Below are 21,095 nucleotides of genomic sequence, written 5' to 3' on the forward strand. Positions count from 1 at the left end.
CCAAACAGCTGCTGACTGGAGATAAGACATTTTCCCACCCTTGCCAAGTGTCATTTACAGAATTTCATGGCAGTCCAGATGGTGACTTCTTACATTGTAATGGTTTCTCACTGTTTCTTCAGTCTTTTTTCTTACCATGGAAAATCCCTTAGGGGAAAAAGTTGGAATAACCATGGTTTGCCTCCTGGCTCTTAGTATTAGGAAGAGCCCTTTGTCTGGAAGCACCCTAATACTCCAAAAACATTGGACAGCTCACTATTCAGTCTTTTCCTCCCAAATGGATTTTTTACTGTTAAAAAAAAGATGGAAGAAGTAGTGAGAAGGTATAGGAAGACCACAAGTTGAAGATATTGTTGTATGGACCTCCCATAAAATTCTGTCAACGAGGCAGGGTGATTGCAGAGTAAACCTGGTAGCGCCCCAATGGAGTTTGGTTTTGCAGTTTTATTCTTCCACTATTAACCCCATGGGTCAGAGAGTACTGCCAAGGTCTAGAAATAGTTGACAAGTTTAGCTTACATGACTTTTCACCTCTAGGACTGCCAGCTCACTGTCTTTTCATCACCAATCCTCACGATAGCATTTTGAACATCCTCCAAACTCCCTACGAAGTTTATTATACTGTTGTGCATCTGAACACTCCAGACAGAACACACAGGAGCCATTAAGTACTCTTCTGCACACTTACCTGAGAGTCAGCCCCTTGAACACAATGGGCCATTTTTCTGTGTAATCATACATAGGTTTGTGCTGTTAATGAATTACATCTAAGGATGTAGGCAATTGTCAAAAGTCTACAGTTCCCATCATCCCTGATCATTGGCCATGCTCACTGCGGTTGGCAAAAGTTGCAGTCCAAGGCATCTGGAGAGCACCAGGTTGGGGAATGCAAGTTTAAGCAATTCCTGTCATTGTCCTGTCACCGCAAGTGCTCTCTGTTTTAACCAATTCAACTGATATTGCACAGCACAAGAGCCCTGTGCAGGCATTCTCCTGCTCGCATATAGGGCTGAAGTGTGAAGGAGCATGTGGGTGTGTACAGCTGTCTGCACACTTTATCCCTACATGTGAGCAGACAAATGCCTGCATAGGGTCAAGATGTCCAGTCTGATTCTATTTCAAGATACAGGAAACGCTGCCGAGTATTTTACGGAATAAAAAAGGAAGAGTTCAGGATATGTGTCATTTACAGCAGAGAAATTTAAAGATATAAAATGGTGATTGTTTCTGCTAAAATGTTATGTTAATATAATGCATACATGAAGGGAAGTATTGAGGAAAGTATTGCCAATGCTGTTACAGGAGACAAAAAGGACCCACGTGGGTTTTCTTCTAATCAACCTATATTCAGGTTGGCTTTGTAGAGTTAGAAGGTACTTAATTATATGGGATATAAAGGATTAGGAACATGGAAAAAAACCATTTGATTTGAACAAGATAAAAATATTGAGGTTATTTACTTCAAAGGGTTAGTGAGAGGAGGGAAGGAAAGTGTACCGATCAAAAACCCAATTACTGTGATCCATCATTCCAGTACAAGGTACTACTAGATATAACTGAAGATGTTATTTCAGGTGACTTTGGCCGTGCACGCATCATTTTGCAACCATGATGCCTGGTGTCACACATACAAATACATATTCCTGGTTTATTTCGAGTATCCTGCTTACACTGAACATGTAAGCCCAGAGATTAAGCTTTGCTCATGAAAATGACTGAAAATACTAGATAGCCTTCTGATGCAAGTCAAAACCACAATGCATGATACATTTGTCTAGTATCATAATAACACTGATTTCATGTGGTATTATTTGGTCTGATACATTTGGGCCTAGCAGCAACATGAGATGAATATGAAAAGGAATGGATCAGTGACTAGCAGTCCAATTCTATCTTTGTTTATTCAGAACTGACTTACTTCCAAGTAAGCATGCCCAAGAGTGTATACTGAAACATTTGTTTCAGCGCTAGGACAGGCCTGCACCCAACTGCTCGAGCGTTCAAGAATGGTCAGGCATAAGTCCACCTTGACCCACGCCCTTTGCCCCGCTACGTTAATGGCAACCACCATTAATGCAGCAGGGGAAAATATGCAATTTAGTGTTTCTCTCACCTCCCCTGCTGATGGGGGGCTTAATTGCATGTTTCACTCTCTCCCTGCTGCCAATGGGGGGGGGGGGGCACCATTAGAGTGGAGAGAAAAAATGCACAATTTCCCCACCCTCCGCCACCCTGCATCAATCAGGGCCTTAACGGTTCTCTTACACAAGCTAGCCTTGTGTAAGAGGGACTTTAAGGCCCCGATTGTAATGGAGGAGGGATGGTAAAGCACGTTTTCCAGGGGATGGCATGGCCGGGGGAATTGTGCACTTGCACAGCCTCCTGAGCACTCAGCAACAGCTCGTGCGGCTCACCTCCTTTAAGCAAAACCACACAAGTAGGGCTCGGCGAGCTTGGGGGTGCTGCCGCCCCACCACTGTGAGTTTTACAAAGCCTAAAAGTCAACAGCACTATTTTGGGCAGAAATGTAGGCTATAAATAAAATGCAATAAATCCTTGGGTAAACTTATCCAAATACAACTTCAGATCTGTGGTGGGTGGTGGGGATGGGGGATCCAATTTGTTACAAAACGAACTGAGATGAAACAAAATCATAAATTTAATAGACAGAGCATATATCCACTATTACAATGAAATAACCTGGACTTGATACGTAAGTGTAAAGCAGTTTCAACATTTGCAGTATAAAAGAAAAAAAGTGAACCCAACCCACTCCTTGGGCCACACTCCAAGGAGCCATGGCAGCCTGGCAGACATACAGTTCAGCATGTTGGACCTTCTTACCAGACTGGATGGTTCACAGCTCTCTTCTCCAAAGGAAGCCAGCAGTAAGAGAGAAATACTGGCAAGAGGCATCAATGTTCAGTCCTCTTCCACATCCTCCCAGTTGTTCTGGCTACTAGTGCTGCCTTACCACATTCCTTTATAGTATCCCTTAAAAATACTAATTGGTTCCACACATCTGTTTAGGTCTGCTACCTTTTCCCTCCTTGATGCAGAACTGTGTTCCCTAAGGATTACTCAAGAGATGTATTAGCATCTAATGGCATCTACAGCCTTGAAAGTTTATTACAAACATTTAGCTAATTAATAATGCATCACTCCTTTTTAGACATGTAAGCATTTTAGGCATTGGGAGAAATCACAATAAGTATTTTTTCTGCATGTGTACCTTACTTTCTCCTTTGTAAACCTCTAAAATAGCAAGAGGCATATTAGGCTTTGGGTACAAAGAGTATAACTGGTTCCTACGTTAGTTTGGGTCTTGCCATCACAGACCCCATTCTGTTGTACCCAGAGTTGCTTAATGAATGTAAACTTAACATTTGTCATTTGATGTTTATATAACCGAACATCGCCTCTTTTCTCTATACCTAGTGGCATATTACTAGGGATAATACTATCCTATCTTAGTCAGTGAAGGTATTTATTTCAAACTGATTCCAGGGTAGATTTGAAGTCTCTGTAACGTATAATGGAATTTATCTAATAAGCTTGGGGGAAGAGTAATGGCTGTACATTTCTTACAGGGCATTGGGAGCAGTGCATGTGGAATGCTACTCTAGGAAGGTAGGACACCACAAATGTGCAGGTATCTGCTCTTCAGTGCTAGCTCCATATTTGGAAGACCCTTGGTCAAGGCTTCGTCAATGGCCCCTCTCCCTCAGAGAATCTACCTTCTCCCTGCCAATGTCATCAGCTACTATTGCACCTTATTCTCTTTCTCATCATTACACCTGTTGCTTGCTTGACAGGCAGAGAGCCAGCGAGCTTGTAGTCAGTGGCATCTACTGCTCCTCCTTCTCACCACCACTGTTGTCAGGGCAGAATGAGAGGCAGGTGAACAAGCAGGTTGCATAGAGGAGGACCAGGTCCAGGGGACTCTTCTCAGTGGGCCCTTGCTAGGAAGCAGCATGGTGTAGTGGCGAGATGTTGAACTGGGAATTGGGAGCTCCAGGTTCTAGTCCTCATTCAGCCATGGGAACCAATGGGGTGACTTTGGGCCAGTCACAGACTCTCAGCCCATCCTACCTCAGAGGGAGGATAAAATGGAGAGGAGGAGGATTATGTACGCCACATTTGGTCCTTTAAGAGAGGGAAAAGGCAGGATATAAATGGAATAAATGAATGAATGAATTAGTGGGCCCTCGACAGGTACCCAACCATGCCCGCCCTTGCTGCTCATCCTGCTGCTCATTTACATTCCCTCTGGAGTGTGTCATTTTTATATATTTTAATACATTAATTGCTTATTAATTTATTGTAAATGTTTGAACACCTTCAACAAATTTCTACAGATGGGATAAAAAAAACCATCTCTTTGCACTCACAAGATCTTCGGCACGCCTAGTGTGGTGTTTTGATTCTTTGAAAAGATAACCACCCTGTGGTATCACAGTTTGCTTATTACGTGGCATGTGGGCACCCTTAACACAACAAGGCTAGCAAATACAAGCCCAAAGCATAGTTTTGTGGTATATTCAGTCCTGGGGTATATATTGGTCTTTAATACAACTGCTTTCCATACAGTGTACAACTGCTGGTTACCTTCTGAGTGTTTACTTTTCCATAAATTCATAAGACACCCAAGCTGCCTTGGAGATCACATCACAAATGTATAGAATTTATTATCTATAGTGGCATTTGGTGTTTTTTTGAGGGTGGTTGTTTTGATGATGATGATGATGATGATGATGATGATGATGTTTGTCTTTAAACATTGCCTTAAGATGAAAGAAGAACTGACTTTTCTCCCATATCACAGAAAATAACACAGTTTTCCTGTACCAAATTCTCCTGCTTTAAAAACAACAACAATAACAACAACAACGATTGTATAATGTAGTGTAGTATGGGGAAAGAATCTTTTCACAAAGCAACCACACCTCAACAAAGTTTTCTTTGAATATGAAATTTTCTTTGAATTTTTTTTTTTTTTTGCTTTCTTCTTATAATAACTATACTTAGTAATTATATATGGATAGAGATCATGTACCACAACATACTGATGCAAGAGGTTCATTATACATGCCTTAGCAACTACTTTTACTGAAGAAAAGGGCATCAATGTGGTCATTAGATAAGGAAAATTGTTTGAAATCAACGTGCTTGTTTCAAAGTTGCCCAGATCCTAGGATCATCCTCAGAGACCTTCCTCTGGCTGCCCCTACCAAGTGAAGCAAAGTAGGGGTGTGCGTGGACCCCCCAATCTGCTTCGTGGTCCGATCCGGAAAATCCGGAACGGGCCCGATCCTCTTTGAGCCGCTCCATCCGTCTCCCGCTCCGCTCCGTGGAGCGAGATCTGGCTTCGCCGCCATCACTATATGGACGGCAGCGGCGCAAGATAAGCCACCCACCCACCCTGCCCCCTTACCTTCCTCCGTCACGGGCTTCAATTGAGGCCCCGGTTGAAGCCGGAAGAGGCCTCGGCCTTCACTTCCGGCTTCAACCGGGACCTCAATTGAAGCCCGCAACGGAGGAAGGTAAGCGTCCCTCCTCCCTGCTCCTTTACCTGGCGCTGCCGCTGGCGCCGCATGCATGGCGGCGCCGGTGGCGCCAGGTAGGCCAGGCCAGGCCCCCGCCCCTGCCCCTGCCTCCGCCCCCGCCCCCTTACCTTAGGGGATCCATGCACACCCCTACTTTGCTTCACTTGGTAGGGACAGCCAGAGGATGGCGGCACTGGCAGCGCCAGATTAGTCCCCCTCCGCCCCACTTACCTGCAGGCGAAGCTCCGGATTGAGGCGATCCTCTTCGCCTCGATCCGCAGCCCCCCTGACTCTCTTCGCCTCCATCTTTTCCGGAGGCGAATTAGGCCGCCTCGCTCCTGCTTCTCTGAACCGAAGAGAAACGGAGCACATCCCTAAAGCAAAGTGGGTAGCTACTAGGGAGAGAGCCTTTTCAGTGGTGGTAGCCTGGTTGTAGAATGCCCTCCACAGAGAGGTTTCCCTAGCACCTATGTTGTGGTCTTCTTGGAATCAAGTGAAGATATTTTTATTCTCCTAGACATTTAAATTTTTTTATTTTAAGGGCCCAATCCTATGGCCTCTTGACATTGTCTGAGGGCCCATAGGATGCTGCGGATCTCCCTAAGGTCAGAGATAGTGCTCAGAGACAGTGCTCTGACCTCAGAAGAGGGAGTCAGAAATTCAACCCTCTCCCCAGCCCATTGCAGCCGATGAAGAAAGAACTACACCAGCCACCTCTGAGGTCAGAAAACCAACCTCAGAAATGGGGAAAGGGGACATTCTGGTGGGCAGAGAGTGGAGGAGACTGGAAAGGCTCTGATATAAGCTGTCAAGAGCCTCTTAGAAGACACCATAAATCATGGCTTTAACCCTGGTGAATAAGGCTTTTTGCCTTATTCACTGTGGTTAAAGCCAGGGTTTAAGGTGTCTTCGGAACAAGGCCAATAACAATTTGTTATTGTTTTTTTTCCCGATATTTACACTACTGCTGTTCTTTTTACTATGGTTTTATATTGTAGATTTAAGCATTCAAAGGTTTTATATTATGTATTACCATGTTGCTGTATTTAATGGTTTTAACTGTTATGAACTGCCCAGAGAGCTTTGGTTACTGGGCAGCACAGAAATTTAATGAATAAAGAATAAAAATAAATATGCCAAAAGGCACGAGTTCTGTCAGTGTTAAATATGGATAATCCTGAGACCTCTCTTTTCAGATAGAAAATCAATATCCAACAGGTCTACTTATGAGTAAGTAGGTTCAGGCTTCTGTGAGTATATAGATATAGGAACCATCATTCTGTTTTGACTGAGTCACAAAAGGCTACTATTGCGCTTGTCTTGTTGTATAGCTGTAACACATTTCCATCTGTAAGTAAAGCTATTAAAGTTGCCACAATCCTGTTTTATGACAATGCATCTTTGGATAAATTGATTAGCAAGTTTTATTAAAGATTAAACTACCATATTAATTTTGATGTGTTTGAAGCCCCACATACCAAGGAAAAGCTGAAATCGTACTTTGCTTGCAATTTATTGTAGTCGTCTTTCTTTTTGGTATATGGCATCTGGAATTTCACATAGTTAATTAAGGGTACCCAGTCTTGTGTAAGCCCCACTGAAATTAATGTGAGAGCAGTGCAGCAGCATTACCAAGTCAGTAACTTACTATAATGTCAATAAAATAAAACACAATTTAAGAGTGCAGCGTTGACATATAGATGCTGTTTCAAAGCGAGCGCCTACTTTTCGTGTCCTCCTGCCATGTTAAAATTAACCACCTGTCTGAGAACTTATGGCTACTATAACTCTCTGAGTAGTCATTATAAATAGCAAACTTGTAAATACTTTGACAGCTTTCAGGGATCACTGACCTTGAATTCCCTTCATAGAGTATAGCTAAAAATTGTCCAGGCTATTGGCATTAAGCAGCTCCTATATTTATACAATTTCTAGAAATGGGTAATACAGGGAAGTAGCTTTCTTTGCTTGGCCGGGTACCAACTGCTTGTTTTACGGGATCTATTTTAACCTGGGGTGGCTGGAGTATTTTTAAAGAATCATCAATTCAGTCTTGACCTTAACGGTTGTTAGGTCTACTAGAATATTAGGACAGATCACTCAGGAAATTCTCCTGTGCAACCCTTGTTGAAAGGGATTTATTTCAATGGACCTTGCTCAAGAGAACTTCCAGTGACATTGTGTTGATGGAGTAGCAAATTTCTTTTCCAACCTTTGTTTTGGATTCAATAGTTATAACTATATAAGAGCCCCACCTTCTCAACTTTGGTTGTCTCAAACATCTGCTGTCCTGAACTCATTGTGCCAGTTCTAGAGTAGCCATGTGTCCTCTTTAACAGAGGACTGTCCTCTGTTTTGAAGGTGTCCACTCTTTCAAAAGCGGTCCACAGTCCAAGTCTGGTTTACAGTCAAAGACTCATCAGAAGGAAGTGATGGGCCTTGAACTTGCCCATCGTCAGCACCTGGACACCAGACTGAACATGGCAAACAGGTCACCTAGTCACAGTCTTCCACACTGTGGTGAGATGTACTGTATTTCTATTTAAATTAAACTAATCATTTCTAAATTTGCATTTATATAAATAAATTAGCATATGAACATGTTATACAACTCAGTATCATCTTTTGTCTTTTTGGGCGATGCATTTCCTTTCTTTTTTTGGCAATTCATAAGTGGCCACTCTGCTGTGCCTTCTCTTTCAGTCCAGCCATCTACTCTGGCACTAGCAGAGAGCCCAGGGGCAGAAGACACTGCAAGATCCCTGTCCATTGAAGGTGGGACACCCAATATTAGCTGCACAGGGTATGTTTTCCCTTCACTTCAACCATGTCCCAAGAGAAGTACCCTATTTTTACTAACTCTGTAGCTCACATTAACTTCTGTGGGCTGAAATCAAAAGGCCAAATTGTGGGGGCTAATCCAAGAGCAAGTTCTATACCTGTATTCTATATCTGTATGTATATTATTGTATGTTCCTATTTTCTATGAGTTTTCTTTCTCCAGCCTATCCTGTGTGTATGCTTACCTGGGAATGGGGATGTTGGCAAAGTTCAGACTCAGAAACATGTACCAGCTTTACAACCCACCCACCCCAATAGTTCTCAGAATTGGATTTAAATCCAGTCTAGAAAAATCCTGATTTCCTCCCCCTGCTCATCCCCACCATCCATCATGATCCCCGAAAGCCCTCTCCATTAGCCCCCACCCCAAAACACACTTCCCTTGTCTTACCTTTCAAGCAATGGTGTACACGGAGGGGATTGGGGGAAGGTTTGCCCTTTCTGTTGACTCTATGATTATCAGTGTGAAAAAGCTGTGGGGATGTCATTGTCCTAGCAGCTGCAATTGTACTGGGAGCTAGTGGGAAAGGCTTTGGTCGGCAGAGGCTGGCAGGGAGGGGGCATTTTAAATCAAATTGGCACAGATAAATGATCCAAGGTCTTCCAAATTTTGTGGGTAGGTCTTGGATCTTTTCTGACTTAATCCAAGGCAAGTTTGGGAGAGCTCATACTTCTCTACATGTGAGTCTCTTTGACCTCAATACTTTTGCATAAGATTGGGCTGTTAGCTGTATTTTCCTTAGATGTTTTCACAGGTGATGCTACTTGCCATTCTCTAATTATTATGGCTTTATTATCATTGGCATTATTGAGCAGTGCAAACTGAGGGGTGGGGTGAAAGAGAGAGGAAAAACAAAAGGTCAATTAAGTACGACCTGAGAGGTCAAAAGCTTTGCCCAAAATATCTAATAACAGATTGAGCTGAGCTCTCAAAACTCTTGTTCAGATGACCTCTGAAGAAATCTGGGCCTAAATGCATTACTTAATAAAATGGTGAAGTATCTAAAACTCAATAATTGGAGATAACAAATGCAGGTTGTTAAGAAGATTGATGTTGTTTTCCTCCTTGTTAATTTTCTGTTAGGGAAAGGCTACATTAAATAGAAAGACTAGTTAGGCCAGTAATTAATTTCAGGGATCTGTAGGCATTTTACATCCAAATTCTCCTGAAACAAAAGAGGGTTCAGTGTGTCAGTTCATACACATTGAAAGCACATGTTATTACTCTTGTTGGGGAGACAGGTCTGCAGACTCCGGATCCATGTTCAGGGAGTAAACCCTTGATTTCTTTAAAAAGAAATACTTTTGTAGGGGGACCCATTTCACAATAGGATCTGCAGGATCTACACTACTGCTTTATAGCAGTATTTGTTGGGGCACAAACCACATTCCATATACCACTTTCATAGGGTTATTTCCTGCTTTTTATTTGTAATGATTTGACACAAGGGGCATGTCTACACCAGCCATTTATTCCAGGATCATCCCGGGATGGTCTCTGTGGATCCAAATTACACACAGGGGATCCCGGGAGCAGGCAGGGACATTCCCTCCATTTTCCTGGGATATTCCTTAGGTGTAGAAAGGGTCATGGTGTAGATCTGGCCTTGATACATTAGTATTCTAGAGGCAAAACAACTCCCTGATCTACACTACTGCTTTAAAGCGCTTTAAAGCACTTTGAAAACGTTTTGAAAACTGTATATGGAGTGTGTCCTGGGCCCCAACAGTTGTCAAAACTGTTATAAAGTGCTTTAAAGCAGTAGTGTGGATACTGCCTGAGAAATTATTTTAAACTTCCTCCTCCTCCTCCTCCTCCTCCTCCTCCTCATTCTCCTCCATTCCTAAATTCTGACATCCCCCCCCCACTCCATACACACACACACACTTGCCATGACACTGACAAGGATTTATTTCTCCCAAGTGCTGTATGGTTTCATAGTTTTTGTGATTTTTAAGCAGTGCTTATATTTTATTAATCAAATCTAGAGTTTGTCATAAAACCAAACCTGGAATTTATGACTCTACAACTTCCAGGATATCCAAATTGCCAGATACTTTACACTTTTCCCACTGAAAAATGCTCATTATATTGTATGATTTCCCACCATTTTTTCTACTGCCTTCATAAATACAGCAAGTTTATTCATACTGGAAATGGCTGTGATCCTTTATAGGCAGACATGGACTATAGGGAAAAAGAAGAAAAATGCTAAACATGAATGCGAGGTAGTGCTGCACAGCATCAAGTATAAGCTTTTACCAATAAGAATTACATCTCTTTATTTAGGCAGATTTTGAAATATTAAAAGCTTTTTTAGTTTTAATTAGGAAGAAGTAGATTAGTCAAATTTGTCACCAAAATCCAGTATAACATGACCATTTCACTAAAGAAATATTACCCTCACCTCTCTTTATTTTGAAAATAATGTTAGTAAATAATACAGAAACCTGTCTTTCCAACACTCAACATTACAGGAGGTTTTTGTTCACAGTGTGCTGCTCTGTGTCTGTTCTGTTAATCGCTGAAGGATATTAGATGATAATACAGAATGGCAACCCTGAAAGTGGAGAGAGAAAATCCTTCAACTTTTTTGTTATTGGCAACATTTTAAAAAGTCATGAAAAATATTAAGTAATTAGTTTGACTCACACAGTGAGCATCTGCATGCTAGTATTTTATTGCTCAGTATCATAAATTTCTTTATATATACAGGGGCAGTGGTTTTCTGGACTCCCCCCACCCCCAGTCACTCCCCACCCGTCACTTCCAGCTGCTGCACCATCACGGGACTTGATGGAGGCTTTCCCATATGCCAGTGAGTTCCCCAGCCTCCTCTTTTCCATCACTAAATCTGTGGCAGTCCAGAGAGGAGCCTGGGTGGCTCAGTGGCATGCACAGAGGCCTCAGGTAAGTCCCCCAGGCGTGCAAGCAGGTGGGGGTTAGCAGCTGGCCACTGGACCAACTCAGGCCAAAGTGGTTCAGCTGCTTGAACAATTATGTGTTTCAACACCAGCTGTTCCAGCTGTGTTTATTATGTTGCTTAGCAACATATCACAAAGTCCTTCTCATAGCTCGGCACTTTCAACATGCCACACATTGCTGTAGCGTTTTATATATGGAGGCCATATGGAAAGGAGGACAGGGCTCCTGTATTTTTAACAGCTGTATAGAAAAGGGCATTTCAGCAGGTGTCCTTTGTTTTCATGTAGCACCTGGTGAAATTCTGTTTTCATCTCAACCGTTAAAGCTGCAGGAGCCCTGCTCTCTGTTGTATCTGGTCACTCTAGGTATACTCCTGCAGCTTACACTGTTGTAATGAAAAGGGAATTTCACCAGGTGCTGCATGCATATCAATGACACCTGCTGCAATTGCCTTTTCTATACAACTGTTAAAGATACAGGAGCACTGCCCTCCTTTTCATAGAGTCACCCTAAAATTCTTCTGTCTATATTCATATTATGTCATTTTATGATGACTTTTCCACCTCAAAAACTGTTGCATGAAGCACCTCTTACTGTGAATCAGCTTTAAAAGCTTAAGTCCAGCAACATGAGGGGATAAACAATTTTAAATGTTTATTGTTTTAATATTGTAATATATTTATTTTTAAAAAAACTTTTGTATATTTCTTTTCATAGGTTTTTTAAATGTATATGATAAAATTTTGTAAGGCCACCTTGAGGCCCAGTATTGGGTAAAAGGCAGGATACAGATCATCATCATCAAGAGATTCATCTTCCAAAGTGAAAGTGGGGGAATTGTACCTTCTCAGCTGAGTGCAACCGTAACTTTCCTGATCCTTCACTGGCCTGAAGAAATGTGCTGAAGCTTTTGGCTTTGCCCAGCTCACTAGAGGCCCCTTCAGCAGGGACGGGCAAACACTTTTACAACTTTAGAGATTTTTGAAGCACAAGTTTGTTTCATCCCATTTCCACATCAGCTTATGAAGTTCTTAGAAGAAGAAAAACCAGAATGAAAATTCATATGCATTTTTGCAGGCATTTCCCCTAATGTGCAAATGCATACAAAAATAGATGCAGCAGGAGAAATGTATACAAAAGTGTATACAATGGGAAAGTGTATACAATGCCTACAAAATGGTGTGCATGGTTGGCCACCATTTCCTCTGACGAGTACAGTTTTGTGTGCAGTTTTCATCATCATTATCCTCTAGTTATGTATTTGTATCCTGCTATCCCACAAAATTATTCCCAAAGTGGCTCACAACATAACACATGAACAATACCAAATAAAATGTACAGTACATTTTCATTTTTGTATCTTTGAAGCACTGGGCAGTAGATGTTATGGAATAGAATTAACATTTATTACTCCTTTCTGAAACTCATTTCTACAGCATTCAGCTATCTAAATTCAGTGTCTCCACCAAAAGTTGCCTGGAGGTGAACTAGGGGGTAAATGGGAAATCAGTCAAATCTATGGCTTGATCTCTTTATCTTTAAAACTTATGCAGAGGTAAGCATTTTTTAAAATTTCCATTTTAAAAAATCCTTAAAGTCAAGGGATGAACCAATCTGATTCAAATTTGGTGTGGCTAAAGCCCTCCTTAAGAGTTATCACCATGCCAAGTTTGATCTATTTATCTTTAAAATGTATGCAGATGTAAGCATTTTGGTTACCTTGAAGCAAAGGAGGGGACCTGACCACCTTTACAAAAGACATTAGTTAAAATGATTGTTCATCTGCCCACCCTTTGAAACCAGCTAAACAAACCTTTGCTCCTCCTCCCTTGTTAACCTTTCCCAAGGGACGAGGCAGGAAATTTCACTGGCATAGTAGTGCTCCAGGTGAAAAGATACATGAGCTGAAAGAGCGCAACAAGGCACAGACGTGAAAGTGCCCAGTGCTCAACTTGCTAAGGAAATGGAGGGGGGAAACTGGATTAAAAAAGTAGGTGTGATGGAGCTCTTAATGTACCTTCATGGTACAAAAGCAACAACAAAAAGCATTATTGTAAATAAGATTTTGCCAATCCTTAGTTTGTGATTTCGGATTAAATACTAAGTGTCTTCTTTTATCCTTTTTCTATTGTAACAACCTTTTTCTATCTTATAATTAATATAGGCTCCAATATAAACAGTGCTTCCTGGAACTACAGAAGACAATGACCCAGTTCTCACAATCAAAACAAGCTACCTTGTGGTTTGCTTGGGTCATGGCTTGTGCTTCAACAAGCCACCATGGCTTGTTGTTAGGGTTGTATTAAATCTGCTCTGCTTGAGGTCCACACAATGGGTTAAGTTTTACGGTCTGCTGTTTGCAAACTTGTGGACTCAGAATTTTTTTTTCCATCAGGAAAATATGGAGCTAAATTCAAATCAATTTACAGAAGAAGTTACTTTTAAAATAAATTTTGGGGGGGGGGGGGGCAGTATTCTCTTTAGTGGCAGTAGCATGGTGAGCATTATGTGTGTGTGCGTGTGTGTCTCCATGTTGGTGCAGTTCCTATATCCATGAAAGTCTTGGGGTCCTTTCATGAGCATTCCCCTACATTTGCTGATTGCCCAAGTGCCTTTCAAAGATGGAGGGAAAGTGCTCTTTCCTTGAACCATGCAGGCAACAAACTTGGGAGAATACCCTTGAAAAAAACCAAAATCCCTTTTATGGATATAGGAAGTGCATCAACATGGGAGCCTTCATACAACACTAGTTAATAAGAAGTAGGTTGTTTTTAGCCTGCGAACATGGTCAGTCTGTCCAAGGGAACAACTGCTTTTACACAATGCTTTCTCTCCACACCATTAAGGTTAGAGAAGGAACTTTTGATCTGCCTTTGGAAGATGCTCAGCCATACGCCATGTGAATTAGCTTTTAGTTTCTAGCCCAAGCAACAATGGGACCACTTAGAAAAGATGCCAAAGTTTTCTGGAAGCCACTGCTTTTCAAAGCGACAAGTAAGCATTCTATGTTGTTCAGAAACCACCTGCATATGTATATTTTCAAAAATAAAATTTAAACAAATCATCAGGTATGTGAAGAGTTAACTGTAGACCCAGACAGTCCCCCGCTGATCTGGTAATGAGTAAGCAATGCAGCTGAATGTCAAAAGCTTGTTGTGAACTTGGGTAACCCAGCTGAGCCCTGCTGCTTGCCAAAGCTGGAGGAGGTAATCAGCTTGACCTCTGTGACCTTCCTGAGGCTGTTTCTGTGTCTTGCATCCACAAGTCTGTTTGCATATGACTGCTACGTGCTGCTCTGACTGAGTGTGAAACTGTTTTATAACAACTATGCTTGCGTCAGCTATTGAAAGTAATCTAATATATGTTACTCAGTGGCTATATGTTGTGCTATACACCATGTAGTCATTTCTTTCTTACGGGAGTGTAGACTCATCCCCACCTGGGGAATCTTTTTAGGATTTCCTGGAACGGCTCTGGCATCTGACCTTCAACTATTATTAAAAGGAGCCAGTGATTGTATAACTGCCTGTAAGAGATCGTCATCTCTTCGTGGGGTTTGGTTTCATCAAATGCCTACACATTTCTGAGCTTCACAGGTTCTTTATTCCTTTACTTGTTTATCCCTCTGTAAGCATTTATTTATTCCTTCACAATACTTGTTTATCCACCAGCGTTGACAAAATGGTTTGGTTGCAGAGATCTTTCATATTCAAAACAGGTTTATTTGGATGACAGTGATTCCGTTCTTCTGCTTTCCCCAGTGAATTGAGATTTTTAAGATAGTTGTTTTGTAGGTTACCTCCAGTGATGTGGTTTAATGGCTTATTTCTACAAGGATTTCAGCTGTGCTTGAGGCCAGACTACGTCATTGTGACACTGCCAACCTTGTGTTTATTGTCAATGGGCAGGCTGGTGCATGTGCTGGGGAGGAGATGCTTTCCTGTCTCCCAACTGCCACGTTTCAGTCTCTGAGAGTTCTCCAAGTTGTCTCGGAAAACTAAACTAATTACGAGATGAACAGTGGGAGCTTACCCATTGCTAACGATTGGTATTTGTTATATTTTTTGTCTCCTGTCCTTGAAGCTCATTGTAAATGGCAATAGGTTAAAACACACACACGTTAAAAATATCACTCCATACATAGCTACTTGGAGTGAGCCTACGCATACTTTTTAACACTGATTTTACCTGAGATGATCTTCTCCCAACATGATGACTTCAGCTGGGGTAGTGTAGTGATATTTAGACTACATTTAGAAATATTTTAAATATGGTCAGCAGTATATAAATCTCAATCATCATCATCATCATCTGGAAGGATCAAAAAGCCCTCAGTTCCAATTTTGCCTCTGTTGTGAATTCAATACTTTCACTTGTATTTCAAAATTTTATGTCTGTATGTATTGCAGTGATCTTTGGATTGAGCAATAAAGCATATTCTATTCAGTCTATTCATTAAGTGGGATGGGCAAAGTGTGGCCCTCCAGATGTTTTGGCCTACAATTCCCATCATTCCTCAGCATTAGCTATGCTGGCCTGGGCTGCTGAGAGTTGTAGTCCAAAGCATCTAGAAGGCCACATAATGAGGTTGATCTATCTTGTATAGTTGTTGCTAGGGTCAAATCTAGGTAGTGGGTTGAACCCAGGGAAATTGTGGTAGAAGGAGCTTGGCTTCCCCCAGTGGTCCCACTGAAAAGACTCTCCCAAGGGGTGGCAGCACCTTCAGATTGGGATGGGCTGTGGCACAGGAAGCTGAGGAGGCATGGGGTTAGGTTTTTTGCTGAAAATAGATGGAGACTCCATCTGTGAGTGGATCCAATCCAGCACAGAGCACCATATGCTAAATCTTGGAAGTGAGCTGCAATACCAAAGTTCCAAAGTTCATAAAGTCCATGGACTTTATGTTACCAAAGTTCATAAAGTCCATGGACACATACTCCTTTCTTCACATCCATGTGGGAACAAATGATGTCACCAAGCAGAGCTATGAAGAAATCATTTCAGACTTTGAAGCTCTGGGAAGGAAACTGAAGAACTTTGGGGCCCAGGTAGTTTTTTCATCCATCCTCCCAGTTCTTGGAAGAGGATTAGAAAGGGAAAGAAAAATGCTCCAGATGAACGACTGGCTACGAAGGTGGTGCCGACAAGAGAGTTTTGGATTCTGGGACCACGGGCTATGCTACTTGGAACATGGACTGCTGGCAAGGGATGGGTTGCACCTCACAAGGGCTGGAAAGAATGTGTTCGGCCACAGCATGAAGAACTTGATTAGGAGGGCTTTAAATTGAATCTTACGGGGGGTGGGAGACGTAAACTTCGAGGCAACAATGGATGAAGGCCAATGCACCACAGTACAGAGAACAGCTCCAATAGTGCCCCAAAATAGTGTCTGCAACAATGTAGGAACAAAGCCAGACTATAAAACACATGGTCTTCGATGTCTATATACTAATTGAACTCTTATTACATGAAGGCAAATACGACTTGATAGGTATAACTGAAACTTGGTGGGATGACTCCCATGACTGGAATATAGCAATTGAAGGATATAACTTGTTCAAAAAGAACAGAAGAAATAGAAAGGGAGGTGGAGTTGCACTATATGTTAAAAATACCTATCCCTGCACAGAAATACAGGTGGATCAGACTGGGAGCCCCATCGAGAGCATCTGGATTAAAATAAATGGGGCAAGGAATAAAAAGAACATGATAATCGGAGTCTACTACCGACCACCCAATCAAGGAAACTTTTGAGAAACAAATTGCCAGTGTTTCAAGGAAGTGTGATGTAGTAGTGATGGGGGACTTCAATTACCCTGATATCTGTTGGGAGACAAATACTGCCAAAAGCGGCCCTTCCAAGAAATTCCTGACATATATGGGTGATAACTTCCTTCTACAGAAAGTGGAGGAAGGAACTAGAGGATCGGCAATCCTTGACTTGATATAGAACAATAGGGATGACTTAGTGGATAAAGTGGCAGTTACGGGAACTCTGGGGGAAAGTGACCACATCATACTTGAATTCTTGATGATGAAGGAGACAAAAGTTGAGTGTAGCCATACACATACTCTGGATTTTAGGAAAGCTGATTTTAATAAACTTAGAACTATGATAAGTAAGGTCCCATGGCAAGTGAGCCTAATGAGAAAAGGAATGCAGGATGGGTGGGAGTATTTAAAAAAGGAGATTTTAAAGGCACAGTTACAAACAATTCCAACAAGGAGAAAAGATAGAAGACAACAGAGGAAACCAATGTGCCTCCTCAAAAAGCTTAGAGATGACCTGAAAACAAAAAAGGATACATATAGGAAGTGGAAGGAAGGCCAGGCTACAAAAGAAGAGTACAGACAGGTGGCACAGAAGTGCTGAAATGGAAGACTCAAGCTGTGAATGAGCTGAGATTAGCGAGGGATGCTAAAAGCAATAAAAAGGCTTTCTTCAAATATGTGAGTAGTAAAAGACAGAGGAAAGAAATGGTGGTTCACCTGCTTAATGAGGATGGCAAATTGATAACAGATGACAAAGAAAAGGCTGAAGTGCTCAATTCCTACTTTGCCTCAGTCTTCTCCCAAAAGCAGGTCTATGACCCCCCCCTTGAAAAAGTGAAGCAGAAGTTGAGGGGGCAGAATTACAGTTTGAGATTGATAAATAAATGGTCAAAGAACACCTAATTTCCTTGAATGAGTTCAAATCTCCAGGGCCCGATGAACTGCATCCTAGAGTAATGAAGGAGCTAGCGGAAGAACTCTCAGAACCTTTGTCTATTATCTTTGCAAAATCATGGAAGACGGGTGAGGTGCCGGACGACTGTCCCTATCTTCAAAAAGGGCAAAAAGGAGGAACCTGGGAACTACAGACCAGTCAGTCTGACATCCATCCCTGGAAAATTCTGGAGCAGATTATAAAGAAGTCAATCTGTAAACACCTTGAAAACAATGCAGTGATTACTAGAAGCCAACATGGATTTGTCAGGAACAAATCCTGTCAGACTAAATTGATCTCATTTTTTGAAATGGTAACCTCCCTTGTGGACTGTTGGAATGCTGTGGACGTCATATATCTTGACTTCAGCAAAGCTTTTGACAAAGTGCCCCATGATATTCTGATTAACAAACTAGCTAAAAGTGGGCTAGATGGAACAATTATTAGGTGGATTCACAGTTGGCGACAGAATCGGACTCAAAGAGTACTTATCAGTGAAAGAGAGAGGCAATGAGTGGGGTATTATTATTATTATTATTATTATTATTATTATTATTATTATTATTATTTATTTATTTATTTATATAGCACCATCAATGTACATGGTGCTGTACAGGTAACACAGTAAATAGCAGGACCCTGCCAATAAAGAGGGAAGGAGAATAAAGAGGGAAGGAGAATGCGAACAGGCACAGGGAAGTGTAAACAGGCACCGGGCAGGGTGAAGCTAAACAGTATAGAGTCAGAACAAACTCAATATTTGAAGGCTATAGGGGAAAGAAAAGTTTTTAGCTGAGTTTTAAAAGCAGTGATTGAGTTTGTAGTTCTCAAGTGTTCTGGAAGAGTGTTCCAGGCGTAAGGGGCAGCAGAAGAAAAAGGACGAAGCCGAGTAAGGGAAGTGGAGGTCCTTGGGCAGGCGAGAAGCATGGCATCAGAGGAGCGGAGAGCACGAGCGGGGTGATAGTGTGAGATGAGAGAGGAGAGATAGGCAGGAGCTAGACCATGAAGAGCTTTGAAGGTCAGCAGGAGAAGTTTATATTGGATTCTGGAGTGAGTTGGAAGCCAATGAAGAGATTTCAGAAGTGGAGTGACATGGTCAGAGCGGCGGGCCAAGAAGATGATCTTAGCGGCAGAGTGGTGGACAGAGACCAGCGGACTGATGTGAGACGAAGGAAGGCCAGAGAGAAGAAGGTTGCAGTAGTCCAACCGAGAGATAACCAGTGCGTGAACGAGAGTCTTGGCAGAAGAGACAGACAAAAATGGTCGAATCCTGGCAATATTATACAGGAAGAAACGACAGGATTTAGCTACTGCCTCGATGTGAGGAGTAAAGGAGAGCGAGGAGTCAAATATAAAGCCAAGACTACGAGCTTCCGTGACCGGAGTAAGCGTGACATCGTTGACAGTAAGAGAGAATGAGAGGTGAGGAGAAGGTTTAGGAGGAAAAACAAGCAATTCAGTCTTTGCCATGTTAAGTTTCAAACGACGATGAAGCAGCCAGGCTGAGATATCTGAGAGACATGCCGAGATACGATCGTGAACATCAGGAGAAAGTTCCGGAGATGAGAGATATAATTGTGTATCGTCGGCATACAGGTGATATTGGAGGCCGTGAGATTGGATAAGCTTACCCAAGGGCAGCATGTATAGAGAGAACAGCAACGGGCCGAGCCTTGTGGAACCCCAACTGAAAGGGGAAAAGAAGAGGACAAGCTGCCGTTAGCCGACACGCTGAAAGAGCGACCCTCTAGATAGGAGGTGAACCAGTTATAGACAGAGCCACAGAGTCCAAGGTCATGGAGGGAATCTAAGAGAAGATCGTGATCAACCGTGTCAAAGGCTGCGGTTAGATCAAGGAGAATAAGAACGGAATAATGGCCTTTAGACTTGGCAGTAAGAAGATCATTGGTGATCTTGGTAAGGGCTGTTTCAGTGGAATGCAAAGGACGGAAGCCAGATTGAAAGGGATCCAGAGCAGAGTTATTAGAGAGAAAGTCAAGACAATGAGAGTAGACCAGACGTTCCAGGATCTTTGAGACAAAGGGCAAGAGAGAGACAGGTCGGTAGTTAGACAGGGATAGTCGATCAAGAGTGGGTCCAGTGCTCTTCAACATTTTTATTAATGATTTGGACGAGGAGGTGCAGGGAACGCTTATCAAATCTGCAGATGACACAAAATTGGGTGGGATAGCTAATGCCCTGGAAAACAGAAACAAACTTCAAAGTGATTTTGATAGGCTGGAGTGCTGGGCTGAAAACAACAGAATGAAATTTAATAGAGATAAATGCCAACTTCTGCATTTAGGAAATAGAAACCAAATGCACAGTTACAAGATGGGGGATACTTGGCTCAGCAGTACTCCAAACGAGAAGGACCTTGGAATTGTTGTAGATCATAAGCTGAATATGAGCCAACAGTGCGATATGGCTGCAAGAAAAGCAAATGCTATTTTGGGCTGCATTAATAGAAGTATAGCTTCCAAATCACGTGAGGTACTCGTTCCTCTCTATTCGGCCCTGGTTAGGCCTCATCTAGAATATTGCGTCCAGTTCTGGGCTCCACAATTCAAGAAGGACGCAGACAAGCTGGAGCGTGTTCAGAGGCGGGCAACCGGGATGATCAGGGGTCTGGAAAAAAAGCCCTATGAAGAGAGACTGAAAGAACTGGGCATGTTTAGCCTGGAGAAGAGAAGATTGAGGGGAGACATGATAGCACTCTTCAAATACTTAAAAAGGTTGTCATACAGAGGAGGGCCAGGATCTCTTCTCGATCCTCCCAGAGTGCAGGACACGGAATAACGGGCTCAAGTTAAAGGAAGCCAGATTCCAGCTGGACATCAGAAAAAACTTCCTGACTGTTAGAGCAGTACAACAATGGAATCAGTTACCTAGGGAGGTTGTGAGCTCTCCCACACTAGAGGCATTCAAAAGGCAGCTGGACAACCATCTGTCAGGGATGCTTTAGGGTGGATTCCTGCATTGAGCAGGGGGTTGGACTCAATGGCCTTGTAGGCCCCTTCCAACTCTGCTATTCTATGATTCTACAGCAACAGCATCCATTTGCACAAGAAGGACT

Source organism: Elgaria multicarinata, chromosome 5 (genome assembly GCF_023053635.1).
Source record: "Elgaria multicarinata webbii isolate HBS135686 ecotype San Diego chromosome 5, rElgMul1.1.pri, whole genome shotgun sequence".
Lineage (NCBI taxonomy): Eukaryota > Metazoa > Chordata > Lepidosauria > Squamata > Anguidae > Elgaria > Elgaria multicarinata.